We start from the raw sequence: 22,836 nt of genomic DNA, 5'->3' as shown, positions 1-22,836 counted from the left end.
AGCTGATGTGCCTCTCTTGTGGTCAAGCTAATAGGTTGAAAATTACCTCTGTCTAACTTCTGTAATATATGTGGCTGTTTACAGACAACAGAGAATGACAGAATATTTTGAGATAGAAAGGACCCCTAAGGATCATCAAGTCCAGCTCCCTGCCTCTCGCAGGACTACCTAACATTAATAATATGACTAAGAGTGTCCTGCAGATGTTCCTTGAACTCTGACAGGCTTGGTGCTGTGGGGAGCCTGTTCCAGTGATTGACCACCTGTTCAGTGAAGAACCTTTTCCTAATGTCCAGTCTGAACTTCCCCTGGCACAGTGTCATTCTGTTGTATCCATTTGCCTTTGACTAAGTATTTACTTCTTGCACATCTTTGTCTATATAGCAGGATCTGTATACAATTATGTTATCATAGTGAAGAGAGAAGTTAGAGTGATGGAATACTAAAAATACCATTACAGCCATAGTAGATACCCATAAATGGCTGACATTTGGAAAAAGAAACACACACTATGTTATTTTTTATACTCATTAAAGCATCCCCAGCACATGTTCCCAACACCATTGAAAATCATCACTTTTTCCAAGGAGAAAAGGCAAAATGCGCCTGAGAAAGATATGTAGTAACAAAGAAACTGGGATAGCCATGAGTGCTTGCTGAGATTGCTGTATCACACACCAGAAGCGGCTGCGAGACACTGTGCATATGGTTGATCTGAGACACAAATACACATGCTGCAATCATAAGCCTGCTAAAACTGTGAAGAATGTTTCTTAACCTAGTGTAGTCACCTTCACAGCTCAAAACAGACAGGAACATACAGGAAAAAGACCCCACTGTTGCTCAACACTCATCTGGGGCTATGGCAATTTTGCTGGTCAACATGAAAACATTTTAAGGCTGTCTAAAAGAATTGGAGAACTACAGTGTGTGGAAATTGACTTATTCCAAAGATTCATACCTGTGCAAAGGTAGAATAGACCATGGAGTAGCTACTGGCCTGTGTGCACTTGGAATAGCCATCTAATGCTGAAGATGTAGTTACAGCACATGTCTGACTTTGGAACACCATCTAGTTGTGGTGGAAGGTCATAAAGCAAAGAAGACCTATGAATGCCAAAAGCACTTAGTTTTCATGGAAATCTGGCTTTACGATCATCTCCAGTCATTAAGCTTTCTTCAAAGCAATTTCCAAAAGGATTGCTGGTTATAAACAACCTGAATTTCAAGCAGAACCTGGGAAACAATTCACAGTGAAAAACATATTCAGTGATTCAACCTCATTTTTCTGGCTACTACTTTTTACAGGTGAACTTTGTACGTGTTTATCATTTTCAACCCTTTGATAAATGTTCCAGTCAAATAAATTTTATCCTAGCATTGTTCATGTGATTGGACTGCAGAGGGTCTTCCTAGCTCTACAATGCTTTCTTTAGACAGCATCTTCTAGTTTTTGCTTTACTGGTTAGCCAGGCAGGTATGACCTGATTATGCACGCAGGCCAAGAGGGAAGGAGACATTTTTACACTCTCTTATGATGTCAACTTTGAAATCAGAAGCAAAATGTTCTCCCGCCTCAAACAGCCATTCCGCAGGCTGAAAAAGTTGCACAGAGAAACACCTCTGCTTGCACTGTGCAGCTCTGAAAGAGGAAATTTGGGATACATATTGTTGTGGGGGTGTCAGGGGGACAGAAGAACTGAAATGGTTTTGGCTTTCATTGCAGGAGGATACAGAGTAGGGCATCTTGAGAGGGGAGGTCACAAGGGATGAGTTGTAGCTCGTTTTATCTTACCCTAAAACTGTGAAAAGAAGATGGAGGCAGGAGAAGTCACTAATGTGAGATTTTCTCTGGGAAACTGAGAAGGATAAGTAAGAAACTCACAATGGGATAACAAACACTGTGAAATTGGTTCCCATGATCAGTTGCTTTATGGCTAATGGTATTGGTTCTGGCTCCCTTTCAACTTCTTTCTCCGCTATCCCTGTCTTGTCTTGTCTTCTGTTGACTGTGATGGCTGTTACAGCTAAAATAAGTTTAATTTCCTCCTAAAATACTTCTTGGTTATGTGCCTGAAATTACTTCTCCATTTGCTTTGTTTACAGTTATGGCATTTAGAAATGGACTCAAACATACTAGCTGAAGAGGACTTCAAACCTGCTGTCTAAATTCGCTAAACCAATTCAGTATTTTTATAGAAAATACGGTGCCTATAATTCAGAATAAGGATTCTCTAGTACATTCCTCCCAGGAAGACAGTACACCTTCACTTCCAAACCCCTCTATCCCACACGTTTCTCTAAATTACACGAATTCCCCAGCTTCCTAGCACAGCTTTTAAGAAGGGTCGCTCTCTGCTTACTAATCAGGCATGTGAATGGCTTTCCTTAAAGAAAGAAACTTTGAAAACACATGAAAATCTACTGAATACCAATCATTGTGGAAGTCCCTTTAAACTCTGTCATAATACTCAAGAGAAGGCTTCCTGCTGAATTGAAATCTGCAGTTTCAAATGTGCAACCTTTCTTTAACTGCACTGACGCTCCTCTGTTTTCTTTTTGTTTGGTGTTGATGGGTTTTTTTCCCCTACAGATTATTTATTTTGGACATCCCTTTAACATGGTCCCAACATTCACCCTGCTTTTGTGTCAAAACACATTTATTTGTTCCTGATACCTTCCAGTTAAGAGATTGGATAAAAAAAGATAAACAAATAAATTCACAGAAATCACAAATACTCCCATACCTCAAGAAATTTTAAACACATTTTTGAGCACTCTTTAAAAGTAAGGGATTGGAAACTTCTAGAGACTGAAGCTTAGCCCTGGAATGGACATAACAAAGGGTGAGTAGTGATGTAAACTTCCCTCTGATTCTCTATTAAAATATGTAATTCCTAATCTGGGTACTCCCAGAGATAAGACAGCAGTTCATTAGGTATGGCTGACAGTTTTGCTTTCCTATTACCCACCGTTGACAGGGTCAGAACCCTGGGACAGACCCTAAGAAGCTGATCCCTCTGTCCTGAGGAAGGATTAACTCTTTCTGTGTGATTCCTTTACGGCAATTTATTACCCATCTCTATCAAGCAGAAACAAGTGCTACAAGGTCTTCTGAGGCACCCAGAGACAGATGCAGCCTGATACCAGACCTGCCAGCATATCTGGCCATTTGCAATGGTTTGCAGGTTGGCTTAGTGGCCATACGGTTGTTTGGATGATATCTCCATGGGATTTATCTTCCACCTTCAAAAACAACCAAGCATATGAAAGGCTGCCAAATGCCCCAAACATAAAATCTTTACATCTAAATGCTTTGCGTAGAACATAGTGATTTATTCTTGGCTATTTCTAAAGGAAACATAATATTGTTTCCTGTGAAAGGAAACAATATTAAACCTCAGTTCAGATGATCACAATTTGAAAAACAAAGATAATCCAGGATTGTATTATAATTTTTATAGGTACAATTTGTACCTATCTTTCAGTAGATGAGAGAGGTGGCACAGGAGAAACGGATCATTAAACAGTAGTGTGAAGCCAGGGAAATTAACCAGCTGCTGTGAAAGCCACCTCACTCCGTCTCTGAGCGCACAACAGACACGGCGAGAGGGAGGGAGGAAAAGAGAGAGGTGCCAATTGTACCTATAATGCAATAATTAAAAAAACTCTGTCTAGTATCCTGCCATAACGGCTTGCACAGGTTAGATCAAAGAGATGCTGCTGCTCACAAAGGGGCCTCTCTTTGCATAAATACGTGCGCTCACAGGTAGAATATTCCAACCAATTCAGAACTCTAATATAAGTCAAAGGTAGCCTAAAGAGCCTAGAATGCATTCTGTAGGGTTCTCTCTCTCATCTACCCATTGTAAAAACTGTCAGTGAGAGAGGAAAGGTGGTGAAACAAATAGTAGAAAAGACGGGATAGTATTTCTTTGACAAGCATCACTCCAAGCACATGGATCTTGCTACTAATGGCTCACCCCGTGTTACACACCTGGTGGGTACACACTGCCACCAAGCACATTTCCAGACATGTTGGGTTACTCTCACTTAGCTGTAGGAGGCACAATTCATATTCTATGTACCTCACTATGAAAACTTCCTTTTGTACTGAGTCAAATGAATGGGCTATTTCCATCACTTGCTGCTGTGCTTCCAACTCTAACAATAAAAGATGGCACAAAACACTTTAAAGAAGTAACATATGCATCTGTGGATTATTGTGCCGAAGAAAGAGATAAAACAGGAACAAAGTAACAAATTATATTGTCAGAAAAAATGTGAACTTTTTGATTGGGGATGACATTTATTTTAAGTGTGCAATGACGGCAGGGAATCTGTCAGGGTAAGACATGGCAGAGGTTTCAACGTTTGTTAAGAGCGTCATGGGAATTTAACTAAAACTGTTAAAACTGACACTATTGGCTTTTGTTAAAACATTAGGCATGGGAAAAGTGCCAGTCAGCATATCCTCCATAGCATCAGTTCAGTTAAATCATCTGGAAGATGCATAAAACTGGGTGTGATAATAAATGCGACATTTTCCACACATGGATAGAGGGAGCAGAGAGGGACAGGACCATTTTGACAAGAACAACGAGATCACTTTTAAAAATGTGCACCTGCTTTGTAATTTAAAAGTGTGTGAGAAAAAAATTTTCTTCTAAAGACAAGTGAAGCAAACTTAGTAAATGCAATACAAATGGATTCTGAGTAAGTGCTTACAGTAGAAAATAACTTAATACTGTAGTGTATATTTATGGAATTGGCTCGAGTACAATTAAAGCACTGTCTAAAGCATTCCACTTTAAAACAGACTCAATTACCACTTCATAGTTTGGCTGGCAGACCAACAAAAACAGAATGCCAGCCATTTACTCACAAGAACAGGAGATACATTAATACAAATACAGTGGTGCCCCTGCCAGAGGATTTGAACAGAGCTTTGTGGATCTGAATCTCCAGGAAAATATCCCATTCAGAGGCAAAAAAACCAGAAATATGTTTGGTGAGTGCACTACCAAACCTGAATGGGTCAAAAGCCAGCCATGTTACTATGAAATCTCTATACATAAATAAATGCTATGAATGACTCAAAGCTCTGCATTTGGGTAAGGCAAAGCAGATTACAGAGATCTAACCATTTCTATATGAAGAAGCATGTGAAATGGATACATTTGCTGTGCACCCATCTGTGACCAAGCAATAAGCATGATCTAAAATTACTGAGTCAATCTCATAGTGAAATAAACTGATCAAGGAGTAAAGAATAAGAAAAAATAAACACCAAAAAAACACCAAAGAAAGAAAAAGGGACTTTGAACACCTCAACGTGTTAATGAGATTAGAAAATAATCATACCGAATTCACAGTTCCTGGTATGAAGGGGACACCACCAGGTAAAAACATTTTAAACAATTACTTTGCCATTTCCAGGGTGTTTCAACTGCAGCACAGCCATTTGCTCTTAAAATGACCCGTTTTACTTTCCTAAAGTTCTTATTCAGAGAAGTTTCTGTTCATCTGCTGCTGTCTGCTTCAGCTGATAAAACACAGATGAAGAATGAAGGATAAAGACACAGAACGTGGCTGCTAAGAGTTGTGCTTTCTGCCATTTGAACATAATCTCATGTAGTTTGATCCATTCAGCATTTACCTAAGTGCTGCATCTAAGAAAAAAGGCAAAAGTGGTAACATATGGAAGCTTGGGCAGTAACCAAAAGAACAATATTTTTTGGCCACATGAGCAGAGCAGTACGACGCCTCCTGGCTGGTAGGAATGTGAGCACAGCGCAGACATAACCTCATTACATACTGGAGACTTCCACCTCTCGAACTTTCAGCAGACTCATTTCTTAGAGCCTTCAAGCTCTCTCATCGATCCGCAGCCATTGCTATGCACAAGGCAGCCTCGAAGGGCATGACACTTGTGGTATAATGCCATATGTCTCAGATGTTTTATTATTTATTTTAAAATGAAATCTAAATAGCTATACATAGTAAAGAAATGGTTTTCACAGGGACTAAAGGACTGATTTAATAAAGATTACAGTCAGAGATTACTGGCAGCTACAAAGAAATGCCAGATGCTGAGTGGTTTTCTGTACAGCCGATCAGTAGGACATTTACAGATGTAGGAGAAAGAGTCTGATTATGTGTATCACTGGGAAACCTATAACTAATGCCAGCAAGAGACATGCATCATTCCTATATGTCTTCATTTTAAGCAGTAAGGGCTAAGGACAGAGAAGGGTCAAAGAAATGCAGGCTTACACTGCTACAAGCCATATTGTATAATAATTTAATTAATTAATTACCCAAATTCCCAACCTTTAGACCCACTAATGTGTTCTCAGATATTCACAGAGCTTTATTCATTGCAGAACCTACAATAAACTCTTTACTTTGAAGAAGAGAAGGCGGCAAGAAGGCTTGATTCTATTTCTGGAGAGATTTGCTCTTAATTCGCTAAAGGTTATGTGGCTCTCTGTAGTATCAGAAAATTAAAAATGAGGCTTTTATTTTTATTATTCCACTGCATTCTACTTCATCTTTTTTCCCTTCAATTTTGATATAAAGTAATCCTAATTATTCTGTAAAATCTAAGTGGTTTCTTGGTAGCTAACCTGTTTTACAAAATTAAAATAAAGTCCATGTAAACAGGTACACAGCAGAAATAATTCTGTTGTGATCATCAGGTATGTAAATACCCACAGCACTGCCTTTTCCCTGACACATGCCACAGAAAGCTACCGGCTGGAGCTGCCTCGGGGGGCAGCTCAGCTCTTGTGGGAAACTTTGTAAAATAATCATCTTAATAATATGACAGTCCTGAACAATACAGGCCAGATCCTGCAGTTCTGCTCTGCGAGGAGATCTGCCAAAGCCTACTCCTCCCTGCACAGACAAGGACGTTTGGGTGGCAGAATAACATCTGTGTTTTCGGTATAGGTTTCATTACATTTATTTTCTTGCTATTGGGAACAGACTGAAAATGGTCCACTCAGTTAACAGACTGCTGCATCTCATTCCTTCCTTGAAATTTTAATCCAGTGAGTATGACATCATGATGAAAACATTAAAGTGATGTCACACAGGGATGACCACCATTTTGTATACAAAGCATGGCTCAATGTGGACTCTGAGTTTTGTCCCAGTGTCTCTGACAATAAGAAAAAAAACAGAAATGCAGAAAAACACAGAAATTGTATGTCAAGCTGCTAATATATTTTTTCACATAGAAAAGGAACTTGCAAAGTAACTATGAACTGTGCTCAGTTTACAAAGTACTCCACTTATTTAAAATACATTCATTTTGGACTTCTTGTTTAACAAATTATAATAAAACCGAAACACCTATGAGTCTTTTCTCATTGTTTGGCCTTTTTTTTTTTGATGAAGAACAGGAAATAAGGGAGAAAGAGGAGAAACATTTAAAACTTACTGAAGAGACTACGGGTAGTGAAAGTTGCTACAATTACCTGCAATAAATTTGCCTGTCAAGTTTCACACTATTGAACTTGCAGTGACATTTTATGAGCAAATTGCTCTGTTTGTTCCTTCTTAATGTAATAACATCATTTATTTCAATAAGGTAGTAAATATTTTCACTATTACATGAAACAATCTTTTGGTTGGCTTAAAATTACAAGAATGATGCTAACTGAATTCCTTGCTTTGTTTCAATATCCCTTGTCAGTGTCGTAGACCTCTCTGCCTCTCTTGTTTTTCTCAAAAGCAATTTAGAAAATGCTTGTATTTTAGACAAAAGGAGAACATTTGGTGAAAGAAAATTCATCATTAGGTATCTAGAGGTTTGTTAATAGAAAAGGCAACTCCCACAGTGTATCCTAGTGCTCAAGCCAGACACACATGCTCAGGACCAGCAAGCTGCCTTCACAGTGGGCCAAAAGTCATTATCATAATTTTATATTACATAGACTACATTGAAAATTTAATATATCCCAGCAAAAAGAGACAAAAGACATTTTGCATAATGCTTCTGTGAGCGCACTCTCTCTTGCTACTCTTTTAGCCACCCCATGCAGATAATCACACCAGGAAAAAGAAGTTCATTACCTAAGCCAAATCAAAATTAGGCTTTTCTTTTTGATAGGGAACTTCATTAGTAAGCTCTGTCTTATACAGCTGGGAGATTTGATGAATCTGTCTTGGAGTAATAATTCAGCACAATCAGCCACATTTCTGCTTTAAGTTTTACATCTTTGTTACAAAAATTGGAACTATACATATAACATGCAGTCACATATCTACAAATTCATAGCCTATCTATTCTCATTTCACGGCATTAAAAACATGTCAGAGTGGCAGCATACTATGTTAGTAAACAGTTTCCCTCATTTCCATGGTTGAGGCTTCTAGGGACTAAAAGTCCTAAATAGTTGGAAAATAGATTTTGCTCCTTGCTGCAGAACCTGCAGTTAAACTACATTACAAAATTTATTTCATGAAAAGGAAAGATTGTCTCCTTTACCTCCATTTTCCCCTACTCTCCTATTGTCTCCTGATCATGACCGATGCTATACACCTAGGCTCCCTCCTGAATTTCCAAAGGGGAGAAATGCACTAGGGTAATGTCCCATCTGTGTTGCACTACAATTAATCTCTAAAAAAGATAAGAAACAAAAGGTCCTGCTGTCTGTAGATACATCGTTACAGATACGTAGGCACTGCTACCTAAGCAATATATAAATTGCAGAATCCAGTTGGACATCTGCAAATCACAATGTGGTTTGCAATAGTGACAGGCTTCTGCTGTTTCAGAACATGCCTGGAACAGGGCTGCAGGTGGCTGTACTGTCATCTGGGGTTCTTCTTTATGTGTGTTTCCCCCCACAGACATGCCTGGATACTCTGCCCTCTTGTCATATTTTCAGGGCAGCAGTACTTTTCATTGTGATGACACAAAAGGATCTGCAAAAGTCATATTCACATAGAATTCCCCAAATGCTTTACATACCAACAAAAAGCGTCACTGTCCCCATTTTAATGTTGTGACCAACTGCATTTCACAGCAATTTACAGAATTCACCCCAAAAGACAGAGGCAATCACTAGGAAAGCTGAGAAAAACCAGTAAGGATGGGTTGGCTAGCATCCCCAAAACTATGAGCAATGGTCTGGTCAGTGGCAACTACCGCAAAACTCACTTCAAAATGCAGGAAGATTTAAACATGCTACAGTTGCTGAAAAATAATTTCATTCATACCACCTTCTTTTGCAATTAAATACAAATGGCTTTTCAAATTGCAAATGTGTCTCAGGGCGTGTCTCCAACAAAGGTTGTTTTTACACCTATGGACATTCATTCCATCGAATTCTAATACTGTGTGCACATGTGTGCCTATACTCCTGGTAAAGCTCGATTATAGTGTATAAATACAGCCAAGGTTGTGGAGTGGGAGGGGGAACATTGTGATCCTGACACACTTGTTAACACTGAGATGACACATCCATACACTCACAATGTGACTGAGATGAGGGTGTTGAAAACTTTCAGGATACCAGCCATTCCCCCTTGAATACACATTGGAGAAGAAACTTACAGTGTCAGCTGTTCAATTCTACTCATGAAAACATCATTAAAGCCACACATGTAAGGTGGATGGACTGGAAAACATGGGATGTAGATAAAAGGCAGACCTCCATTCCCTACCCCTAGTGGGGGGCTTGGATGTACCCCAGTGAGTGAGGTGAAGCTGGCTTGCAAGGGTAGGAGACTTTACTGTGTAGGGACATCTGGGTCCATAATAGGGATGAGAAGTTGGGATGCTTCTAGCTAATTGACATTTGAAACACAGTGCACTAGAATCTGGGCAGGTTTTATGCAGAAAGGCAAAGTCAATGGGGCCATGCTACAGCCTCCCAAAATCTCAGAGTGGCCATGAGGCACCAATTGCTTTTTCAGCCCTGACTGGTGTGGGGAACCTGAAGGGCAGGCCCTTCTGAAAAAGCTGCCGACTTCATCCAAAACTGCTTATCCAGAGCTTTCAGGTGTCCCTTGGACCTCTAGATAAACTGGTTTCCATTGTACAAACAAATCTCATTTTTGGCTCAGAGCATTTTTGACAGCCTCTCAAACACGTGGAAATCTTAGGCTTGTCAGAGGTCTTTCATGTGACTCTCATAATGCAAAGCAGCCCTACGTTTTGAAATATTTCCTTCCTTCTTGTTTTCATTGAAAGAAATCACAGAGAAAATCCCTGCAAATTGTCAAGAGAAACACAGAAGAATGACCAAGAAGAACCCTGTGTTTACTATCAGACACAAATCTGTATGTATTTAGACACTGGAGATTTATTACACATCCAAAGCCAAACCAGGCAGATTTACAATTATATCTCCCCCCACTACTTTCAACATGAAGGGCATAAAATTCTTCCTACAACTATTTAAATTCAAGTTTGAATTTACCATGAAAATATGAAAATTAGGCTTGATTTACAGTCTGGTCAGTAAGCTGAAATTTCAAATATATGGATATGTACATAGTTAATCCAAATGCACCAAATCCAGTTCAGCTATTTTCTTTTTCACTAGATATCCACATGTTATTAGAAGTACACAGCTAACCAGGTTTCATGCAGTAGACAAAATAGCATTGTGGGATTACATTAGTCCGACAGCTGCTTTATGACTATAGCTTCCAGACCAATTTATTTAATATTGATCTTTAAACAAACATCAGTACAAATAAATTTGAACACTCTAGTCCTGAGATTTTGTATCTATAAAAAGAGGCCAATATTCAGAGAAGCAGTTCTGCCTGTATTTCACTCTTTGATTCTGTTTTCTTTGATCCTACCAGGTATCAAATACATCAATGCCAAATTAAAACAAATCCATCCTCTGATAAAGCTCTGTTTATAATCTTTCGTGCAGAAAGAATTTTTCTATCAATAACTTCCAGCAAGCATTTTAACTGATCTTTTTATTGCTTTATTCTGGTTACTACAAAAGGCAGCAATGCCATGTCCTGAGTCAGTACCATACCAAACTCTCTCTGGCAGACCATCAAGGAGGGTTTCAAGAACAATGTGCCCCATCTTTCAGACTTTAATGCAGTTTTTCTCCTAACTCCTTTCATACAAAGTCAGGGACAGACTGCACCATGATACAGGTTTGGGAGGCTGATGTGACATCCTTTATGGGGCAATGGTTGACCATTTGGAGGAGGGGCAAGCTGGGTGCTGAACATAAACAGGAGAAAAAACTTAGATAGCGAAATAGATAATGAACCCTGGGATTAGACACTCAATTCAATTAGGTGGGTATATATAAATGTTAGGAATAAACTGATCCAACATAATTATTTGCACAGGACTTATTTGTGCCCTTCTTAGCTATGCTGAATGAGCACAGATACCAGATTCACTAGGGACACATCTTCCATTGGTGTGGAACTGGGCTAAAGTTCAAAAGTTTTTGGTCACAACTTACTCAGATCTGCCATCTGGCTTATGTGCACTGAGTTTTACGGATTATATCCATCTCCCAAATGGAATAAGTAGACATTTGTGTGTGTCAGGAAAAAAAAAAGAAAATCTGCTGTCTGTGTTCACCAGAAGAATGGCCATTAGAGTGGCTCACATAGCCCTCGCTTTGGCAGCAGACTGAGGGCTGCCGGCCCTCCCAGTGGTGTGCCTTTTGGAGGAGGAGATGTACCCCTTCAAACCTGCAATCTGCTTGACTCCGGTCATCCTGACTGGTGCTCAGGATGTGCCAAAACTTCTGCTAGGATTTGTGAACAGTAAGTCTCAAAGGAAATTAGGGCTTAAAAACAACTTCGCTTTTGTTTGTAATTTGTAGCTTTTTGTGGGAGGAGAGTGTCTATGGCAGAACTGACTGACAATGAAGCAGTACCTGCTGTACCCAAGGACAGGGCATGTTCATGAAAAGGAAGCAGCCTTACTGAAGACTAATAGCTTCCAAATAAACATTACAGAAAGGATTGCATTTCTCATTCAAATTGGATGCTTTGAGTTGTTCTGCTTGAGACTGAGGAAGACTTCTGCTTTTTATGTTAATGTTCACTGAAAGCTGACCAACTGAATGTGTCTGTGATGTTCCAAGCTAAGTAGGAGCAGGTTATGGAAAACACCGGCTTTACTTGTATAAGGCATCATTTTGAATATATTGTGAGCCTCAAGTTTGAAGAAGTTCACCAATTTTGCTGGTTAGTGCACAAAATAAAACAAAAGAAGCCATTGCTATGTGGGGAAAAGTTTGGATGTGGGCAGCATAAAACCAAACACTGGGCAGCAGCACACACAGTTGTGCTGCAGAAACTGAGAGAAAACGAAGGGCATTTAAAAAGAAAACTCTCCCAATTTTTGGAGACCTATTCCTACCATAAATTTTATTTATTTGATTTTTATTGCTGTTTTGCCTGATCCTAATTTTAGAAGACACTCCCTTCACACCCCTCCCATTTTCTGACAGGGTAGCAGAGAATAGACAGTGATTTGCAGGAGTATACAGAAGAATGAGGAGGCTACCAAATGTTCTAGCCTTGTTTGGGTTAACAGTTCTGGCTACCAGTAAAAATAGTAAGCTAAATTATTTTTCTGAGTTTGGTACCTCTTGAGAAAGCAAGAAGTGAAGAAATAATTCACCAATTCTCCAAGTGACTTCAGATCCTAATACATGATAAAATGAAAGGACAAAGAAGTTATGAATTTGGCCAACAAATATTCTTTCAAATACATGATCAATAAAAGGTTGCATCTTGTTTACTGCTACAGTTTAATGCTGCTGGTATGTTGGCTTTGTGAACCATGACTCCTAAAGCAAAGAAAACACACAAGAGGATTTTTTTTTAAATGATGGCACTAATGACCGATCAGCAAATTATTATCTTGCTGTGTGATGCAGTAAATAGAAGGCTGCCCTATAAAGCAAGCTGCCATCTCGGAAGACTGCTTACAGTTCCACCCATAGGTCTGAACTACTCCAGATTTAATTTCACAAGGAGAGAATTCAGATTATTTCATAACCCTTAAAGATGGCCCTAGCCTATTTTTAATGTGCTGCTGGCATTTGTGAAAACAGTACAATTACTGAAGCTGTTGCTAAAACCCATAGCTACAGACTACTACTCGTATAAAATGGTCCCTGGGACCATTGTGATGGAAAAGCTACTGACACTGCAGACTGTCCAGGAAAGCTATTGGAAAATCTATATGGTGCTAAGTCATAATATGAACTCTTTAGAGACTCTCTTTTAAGGGTGCTACACACACATAGCATAGTAAAAGGCATTTCCTGGCTGTTGAGTACTGAAGTCTATGGTGTATGTAAGCCTGAACAAGAGGAAAAAGCAATTCTGGTATACTTCTCACATTAATTGTGAGGTAACAGCCAAGTACAGTGTAGGAACCACACAGCCACAGTGGAAGGAAAGCAATTTTTCTAACCCTTCGGCTTTATTTGCCTTACTTACATTGAGGAAACCCAAATGCTCCTAACTCTCCAATAATAAACACTTGGAGTTTCATTTTAATAATTATTGCTGACATGGTGAGTAACTGTCATTAAAAGCATCCAAGAAGCTATAGCACTTTGCTTCCCCTCTCCCCAACAAATTTCCCTGTAGCTATTTTGGTTTTGGTGGAGAACAGTCTAGTTGAAAGGCAGATTAAAAACCCCTGGCCCTTGCTACAGAACACGTACTCCAGCTCCACAGAGTCTTCACTACTGAGACTCCACAGGACCCTGCTAAAACTGTCTGTCTAGTTACAACTCCACACATTCTCACTCTGGCTAGGCCTTTGGATCAAACCCTTCTCATGTGAACACAGAGAGCGTCTGTGAAACTGTGGAGCAGATGTCTCCACAGAGACTCACAGATGCTGTCAGGACGGAACTTCAGGCTCAAACATTTGATGCATTTTAAAGAGGGATTCAGAATCAGACTCAAGCAGACAGATTGATCGTCTAACACTTCAAAGGCTTGAACAGAATTGTTGTTATATTTTTCCTTTGTGCTTCCCCCCACCCACTGGCACTAATGGGGGTGACTTGTGTTTAACTTGACATGTTGTGTGGGGTGTACAGGAGGGGACTTCCACCTTCCAATTAAAGGAGTCGGGCAAGAATCATTAACTGAAGCAACAGAACAGAATGCGGGGCTGAAGGAGTTTAACACACCAGCAGACTGAGTGCTTATTGAAAATGCTGCTTTGCCACACCTGGTTCTGGTTCCAATCATGAATGTGCAGCCTAGGCTCAGCTTCCCAAATGTGCTTCATTTCAGAGTAGGTAGTTTGAGAATATCCTGAAGTTTTAAAATTGTTTTCCTACTCCCTGTCTTCAAGGACTAAAACATCCTACAAGATGAGACTGCTTATTTCTTCAAAGAATTCACAGATACTATTACATTTTTTCTCCACAGATTAATGTATGTGTTGTTGGGTTTGTCTGTATGGCATCTGGGGGCTTTTTGGAAGGCAGGAAAAAGCATTTATAAGTCAGTCATTTGACAAATAGCATATACAAAAGGTTGTCTGTGAAGAAAAGGAAAGTGAAATGAGGAGAAAAGGGTAAACAGATTCTTGCTCTTCATCTAAGAACCTTCGTAAAGTCTGTGCTTAGTATAATTTGCAAAGGTGAAGCCAGTGAAAAGGTGAGAAAGGAGGACACCCACAAGTCCAGAACAATAAAAACGAGGCAGGTGCACTGGTGATACACAACTACATGCATGAACATGTGACTGGAGATATGGAAATAATTCTGGATATAAGGGGTTTGCCTTCCTTCAGCAGCCTGATATTTTGACACATTTTACTATCTTACATACAACTCCTAACCATCCCTCTTGTCCTGGGCTGAAGAAAAAGACTTGTCCAGCAGTTAGTTCAAAGGGGGCCTTTCATCAGTTGGGTTGAGCTGCAAGTTAGTGATGGGCATACTTTGAAAACATCCATCCTTCTCCTGTCACCAGCTATGGGAAAACAAAAAAAATAGAGGAAATACAGCTGTAAGCGTGGAGAAATACCAGTGAGATTATTAAGGGAGGCTTCAAACAACTCAGGGGATTACATGAACTACATAGGAAAAAAGATCTGCTGATGGGAAGAGGAAACAAAACTGCCTAAAACAGAAGTCCAAACGTCTATTTTTCCCTACCATATGTTCTCTGGATCAGACCACTGAATATAAGAAACAATATAAAACAAACATCCCCACAAAAGAAGGGGAAATAGGGATAAATGCTACAAGACAGTGAAGGTTCCAAGTCCACTGGTATCAATTAATTGAGGAAGCAACACAGGATTGTTCAAGAAGGATGCCAAAGCTCAATACAAAGTGTACAGCAGGAAGGTGTATAGTACAGAAAGAGGGCCAGTTACTCCCTCGGAGAAAGTTTGGGGGTCTTGTCAGGCAGAGGTCACTTTCAGTGATGTCCCTGCTATGTCCATTACTATGTGAGGTCAAAGAGCTCAAGGGAACAAAGCACAGAATAATCTCAGCTCCCTCTCTCATGTGTACTAGTAATGGGGCCAGATCAGTCATGAAGAGAAAAGAGGCACTTAGGCACAAAGGAAGAGCCTCTACTATCACCTGCAACAAAAGCACTGAAGGAATTACATGTCTGAATATTTTCATTCAGCCGACTAGGAATTAGAGATGGCTCAAGGGGACTTAATTTCAACTGCAACCTTTCCTTCCCCTCAGCAATCCTGTTTGCCGGGTATATGTTAGTGCATAAAAGGCCTGCTGGGAGACTGGAAGGGTAGGGGGTTCTTGTCTGTCCGCTGACACAAGTGTCTTGGGAATAGCTGTCATCCTGTTATTAAATATTTAAATATTTCAAGAGCAAGCTGGATTCATCAACCTCTGGAAAGAGTAATCAAGAGAATGAAAGGTAGACAAAAATAAAAGGAAGAGGGTGGTTATTCTGGGGAAAGAAGATGGGATCACCAGAGGAGAAAATATGCAAAGAGGGAAAAAACTGGCAGAGAAAATTGATGAGAAAAGGAAGAATAATGAGAAATAAACAAAAGGGAAAGCACTGAAATAATACAAATGAAATAACAAGGAAAATAGTATTGGAAAACAAGCTAAAGGAGTATCTAGATACTCTGTGTCTGTACCAGTGAGGAAAAGCAACCAAACAAAAAGCAATACATAAATTCTGGATCACGTGGTCAAGAAAACGAAAAAAGCAATAAGAGACAGACAGAGTACGTAGAGAAAAGAGAGAGGATGAACATTATTGAGGGCCAGAAACATTCCAATGATGGGGAAAAAAAGGCATATTTCATGATCATAAACAGGAAATAAATGTATTCCATCCACTGTACTAGTTTTCTGTCTGATTGCCAAACACTGTTTTCCTCCAGAACCAAACACAATACACAGTGTCCTAGCTCAAAGACATTTCCGGACTGTCAAGACGACACTTAAGGGTTCTCCCATCCTTTTTAAATGTACACGTGACAGCTGTAGCAAAGGAAGATACCTGGCATAGAAAGATGGTAAGATGTATTCCATCCCAAACCTGCCAAACAGGACTTTGAGACAGAAAGGGGAACAAAAAAGGAACATAACCGAAGTGGTGATGGCAGGGTTTATCTGCCATATCAGGGTTTATGGTGAATCTGTTTACCCTTTTCTCCTTATTTCACTTTCCTTTTTTTCACAGACAACCTTTTGTATATGCTATTTGTCAAATGACTGACTTATAACAACACTACTTTCTATAGACACTATTCAAGTGTTTGACTTGGTGCTCTTGGGAGAGAAGCCCTGAAATGATGGTGAGCACTCCTCAGGGTGGTGGGACACATCATACGTTGTGATAGTTGGAGAGTCTTGGTCTAAATAGTTTAGGCTAGTCAGTGAGCCAAAGGGGTCAGTTAAGTTTTAACAGGATTCAAACAGTGTTTACAGCTGTACATTTCAAAGCTCCTTACAACCAGAATTTAAATATCACAGTAATCATTTTACAGAGAGGGAATTATGACCACCAGGGTCAACTCATCCAAGGTAACAAAACAGGTAGCAAACTGGCAACAGCCCCAAACTTGACAGCAAGTGCCCTTTCCATTTTACCCATGGACTTGTCAGATTCTCTTCCTAATTTCAGCCTCTAAAGCTGCAAACATTACAGGCTGGAAGTCAGTGCGGGTAGAAAGGCAGCTGCACAGTCAAAACAAGTGTAACCCACAGTGTCATGGGGGAAACTACCAAAAACAGGCCAACATAGTAAAAATAAAACAAAAAAGAGAGATAGAGAAGGAGAAAGAAGTCAAGGATTGTTCAACAGAGAATTAAAAGGTGCTTATTCCATCCTGGCAAGGATAATCTAAACACTGTTGTGGTTAAATGTTTGCCTACTGCAGATCATGTTACAGCAGATTTTTCTATTCAAAGGGTTTGTTAATGGCTTTGCTATTCCTTGCATGGGTCTTGAAAAAAGTACATGCTATGAATGCAGTATCTTTGCTTTTGATGCCAGAGGTTGTGAAAGGAAAGTTGGGAAAGAACTGGCACACAGAAGGAAAGCAGCTAGCCCATTTAGGAATACTCCATTAACTCATAGGAGAAGATTCCCCCAGGACACAGTCCCAAAGAAGACCCCTGGCGAGTTTAGGCTTGTATATCATTTGTCCTATCCAGAGGGCGAGAGAGTTAATGATTATATAGACACCTTGCTGTGTTCAGTATCGTTTGTGCCTCTCGATCAAGTGATGCAGATTACAAGGAATAGCAGTCTGAGGGTTCAGTCAGATGGGAAGGAGAGAGAGACACACACACAAACCCATACCCCCTGCCCTCTCACCATCCCCCAACCAAGTCACACACAGAGTTGCTCACATGTTACCAGAACACCATGATAGATTTCACTTGCCACTTAAAGGTTTCCGACTGGAGGGCAACATTTACATAGATAAAGGTAAGTGTAAGGGTTCTGTAGCTTTGCACTAGTTACTGGAGGTGCTTGGTTAAAGATGTGCAGGCAAAAATCTGGATTAAAAAGAGGGACAATAAAATTCCTCATACCTAATTAACATAGCTTTTTGTCTAAGGAACCACCAAACATCATGGCATTTCAGGAGTTATTGATGGCATTTGGGGAGGTTGCTGGGGATTTCATAGTCCCTACAGCAGATGATAAAAGGGGAGGGGGAGGGAGAGCAGAGGGTCCAGGAAAACTTATTAAATTTTGGGCATCAAACTGGATTCAAGGAGAAGAGAATCACACCCCACAAGGGACAGGGACAAAAATCCTATGAGATTACTGGCTCAGCTGTGGCAAGCTAATAAGGTTATTCTGAAGCAGATGCAGTCGTTAATACAGTGGTGGCATGGGGATCTCCCGAGAGGGGTCAGAGCCATGATAACTCACAGTAGAGTAATGCACAATATATTTGTGGCCAGATCTTGTGATGGTAACTAAATGAACCTGTGTCAGTACTCTGTCATTTAACCCACTTTGTTCTTAATCTCATTTCAGAGGTGTGGGGCTTCCTCATGCCACCTAGTTTCTTGAAGACAGCCTTAGAAAGTGGCAATATTTTAGGCAAGTTATAAGGGCCATTAAACAGGAGATTCAGGTGGACTAAAAGTCACTTATGGGGAAACAGCTACATAACAACCCATGTTAATTCCAAATTTATAAAAATATGGCAATTTGCGTTATTTATGGTGCAGAGCAGAGAGCTGTTGGCAGTTTTTTGTGTACTATGGAGTCGCCAGAGCAATGGAAGAAAGAGGTGGGTTTGACATGAAATGTTGCATTGTACAAGTGTTTCACAGTATTTGCGGTACCAGCAAAGTAATTTGTGATAAATGGCTAAGGATTGTTGGATTCTATCACAAAATCTACAAGCACCAAGCTTATTGGGGACCTGTGATAATGCTGCTCAGGGCCTGCACTCTGTTATGCTTACTGCCTGATGCATTCTTTATGGTCAGATATGTGTAAAGGGAATAACTATTCACTCACTAACTCTTGTTTCTGCCTAGTTGCAGTGGAAGTCATTGCCGGCCACCTCATTATTACTGATGGCTTGTGTTTTACCAGTACTTCAATAGCAAGTTCTCTGTACTGAGGAGCTTACGCTCTGAATTAGATGAACAAGTGAGGATTTCACTGAGGACCATATTGAGGAGAACAGGAAGACCAAAATTAGAAAAGAGGGAGGAATTTGTAAGAAGGAGGCCCACTTGAAACCTATGATTGTTTTGAAACAGTGGGTGGCACTGGCAAGGTGCAAAGTCAAGGACAGCCAGCGAAGGGCATGGTAAGGAAAGTCTACACAGGGGCAAAAGGGAACTGAGGACATCCATTGGTAGGAGAGACCCTGCAGTCCTTAACTGGAAAGAAAGAAATCCAGTAGATTAGACACATCCTCAAAGAATAATTCTTTTAAAAGATTGGCACAAATAGAGGAACTCACACTGAAGGCACCTGTGGCATTTAACTTGCCCTGTAGAAAAACCACCAAAGACTATTATCTGAAGAGAACAGTATGGTTGGATACTTCTGCTCCTCTTCCTTCAAAACTGGACATTGAAAAAAAATACTGGACAGATGATAACCAGGTAGATGATGCCGTATGTCATCAGAAGAATGGCCAGCTGCAAAAGGCTCAACATCCCAGACCAAGTGTGGTAGGCAGGAAAATTGTTAATACAGAAAATTGTTAATACAGAAGACAGCAAAAGCCTTTTACTACTATGGAAAGGAAGATGAGCCAGACAGCAAAAAACATGATTGGGAAACCCAAGTTCTAAACTGGCCTGGATGATTCACTGTGTGATTTGGTTAGACCCCTTTGGGCTTCTCACTGCAGGGAAGCTGCCTGCCAAGTGTCCCAGACTGCGACTTCGAAATACACCAACTCCCTATATGGATGCCCCTAGTGTGCAATTGGTGCCCATTTGCTCTCTACATTACCAGCCATTCCTGTGCCCTAGGAGCATTCACAGAGGAAATCAGGGTAGAATACTTATGACCCTGAAAATTTACACCCTCCAATCTTTTGCAGTAGCTTGCCTATGTGAAAAAGCTTTTATTCTTCCTATTCTTGCAGCTCCCTTTTGTAAAGTAAGAGCCTTCAGGGCCCTGTTGTGAGATTTAATTCATTTTTTTGCAACCTGCTGAGATTCCAGGTGAGAAGTGCAGCGGCCAGTAACGCTGTTTACACCTCCAACTATGCCAAAGAGCAGGAAAGGCCAAACCCCAGTATGGACACTGATGTAAGTCTTCACATGTAATCTGTGCAAGGCAATACTGCACTTTGTGAACACGAGTGTGCAGTTTACAGGGTGAAATCAAATCAGCTGCTCTAAACCCCCTCTTTGGACGCTATAGTGATTGTTACTGCATTATGGCAGATGAAGCACATCAGAAGGTTTTATCCAGATAAGGCAAAAATCTGCAGACATTTTAATCAGTACCAAGATAGATCTTGTTTATATCAAGAACCTTTTTAATGCAGCATTGCTGGTTTGGTCCGACATCATCTCCTGCAGTGTGTGGAGACAGGCCAGGAGTATGAAGGCTACAGAGCAGAGCAGGAAGAAAGTCAACTGTGAAATTGGTAATTTTATGAGTTTCACGGGGGGTTTTGTTGTTAGACACAATGCATTTGGAACAGAGTGCCCGGGGTAATACCATCCACATAGTGTCCATTTGTCAGCTATAGGTAATGGTATCTTTAATCTAGAGTTCTGCAGATATGTACGAAAGGAATCCGAAAGTAGTGTTTATCTGCTATAGGTGGAGATGTGCCCATCACGGAAGGGTCACATGGTATTACTGTCACGTGCATGTGACTGTGGGGAGACCCTCTGAAACTGTGGCATGGTTTGCCCTTGGGAAGGAGTGGGAAAAGTTACCTCATTTTTCAGCAGACCAGCAGTCCTTTTCTCCCCAAAAGTGGGCATGGAGGAGTGCCTCACTGGTGTCCCTGATAGAGCACATATTCTACAGAGTTGTGTCAAGATTAAACAGGAGAGCAGGAAAGCAAAATAATATGAGGGCTGAACAGCACACAACATTTGCTTCCTTTTTCTCACAAAAAAAGAGCTGGCCCAATTTCCCAGTTGTATGTATGTATGTATGTATGTATGTATGTATGTATGTATGTATGTATGTATCTATCTATCTATCTATCTATCTATCTATCTATCTATCTATCTATCTATCTATCTATCTATTTCTTCAAAGGCTATCAGCTTTATGCTTGTAACCATTCCTTTGTATCTGAAACTTCAATAGTTAATATCAAACACATGGGTTAAATGAGCAAATGCATTTGCAACTTTCATTCCACCTGCAGTGTGCTTATTTAGTTTCAGATGCTGAGGTCAGACCTAAGGAAAAAAGTAGAGGGAGAAAAGGAAAAAAAAAAAAAGGGAGAGAACCACTGGGGTGGAGGATGTTAAGAAGGGCATTACCCATAGTCTAAAGGGTTAAGCAGAAAGTAAAAGGAGGATGGGAGTGAGCATAACCATCGCTTTGTGTGAAAGACACAGCTTTTCCACCTCACAAACCTCTGTAGGATTCTGGGTCTGGGTGGCAAGCTGTGGCTCCATGCGGGTTATGATTTACATTGAGTTTGGTTGCATATTTACTTGCACACAACAAAGACTGTGGAGGGAGGGGGGAGCAAAGGGAGATCAGCACAGATCTATCTGTAGTGTTGTATCAGCCTAATTCAGGAGTGAGCTGGGGTGAGTTAGGTTCGTCTCCTTTGTTCCAGAACACATCCCAGGGGGATTTCTTCTTATGTGGGAGTAAACATACCTGTTGTGCTTTGCTTCTCCTCATAAAAGAGAAACATGCAGCTCAAGGTGTGCTTGTGAAGGAAGCAGGGAGATGAGAATGCTGTCAGGCATATAAGACTCATAGCCTGGGTCTCTCCCTCTCTGCCATTCTCATGCTTGAGGAGAATAGAATACTATTTGTAGCTTAAAACACTCTGGTCTCAGATCAGGCCAAATTAGGTGTTAAAAGATTAGCTAAAACATCTCTAACCCCGACTTTACATGCCCATCTCCTCTTGTTCTGGTGCTACTATGGGAATTTGTTAATTCACCTTTCCAAGGGCTGTTGTGAGGATAATCACAATGTATATACATGTTAAAGAGAATGTATATACATGTTAAAGAGAATATGTATTTTTCTGTATTTTGCACAAAATCCTTGCACTGTATTAAAATATGTAAGCAAATTCTAGTGTTAAGATATTTCCACATTATGATTTATTCCATTATCATTTTTTCCATCTCAGAATGCAATTAATATGGTTGTGTGTTAAATGATTCAGTGAAAGTAAGTCTTTTATATTCAGGTAAGCAATTCAGCCTTGTAAGGTTTTATGGGAATTAGATTTTTTGAAGTCTGTGTTGAGCATGCCCATAACTCTGACAGAGCCCTGCAGGCTCTTGTCTTCACCTTCAAATCATAAGACAGAGAAATCAAGCTCCCTCTGTGCTCTCAATTATACCAAAAAACACGGAGCAGAAGTCTTCAGTAATTCAATCCCTGTGGAAGCTTCTTCATACTGTTTGCACTGTTGGAACTGCTGACAGCAGCAATCCCACAATCCCTCCTGGTAGGCTGTCAAAGTTCCTCGTGCCGTGTGAGCGGCACTGCTCTGTCCCACCGCTCCTCCTCTAGAGACCTTTAAGCACATGCATGACTTTTGATGCTTGCTCGATACAGTGGCCAAGAGGCCAAAAAACATCACAAGGAGAGTTCTCATACTCTTACGAGGTGCTTTGTACTCAAACTAATAGGATCTGTGGCTACATGTGGGCCAGGGTTGGTGTAATTTAATCACAAGTACAGCTGCAT

At 40.3% G+C, this 22,836-nt stretch overlaps 1 protein-coding gene across 10 annotated transcripts in view; it reads right to left on the bottom strand.

The window, feature by feature from the left end:
* Window positions 1-22,836, bottom strand: part of ZNF521 (zinc finger protein 521) — a 232,305-nt gene that overhangs the window by 60,350 nt on the left and 149,119 nt on the right. The window lies entirely within an intron of this gene.

Source organism: Pithys albifrons, chromosome 4 (genome assembly GCF_047495875.1).
Source record: "Pithys albifrons albifrons isolate INPA30051 chromosome 4, PitAlb_v1, whole genome shotgun sequence".
NCBI classification, from domain to species: domain Eukaryota; kingdom Metazoa; phylum Chordata; class Aves; order Passeriformes; family Thamnophilidae; genus Pithys; species Pithys albifrons.
This window is presented reverse-complemented; position numbering and strand designations above follow the sequence as displayed.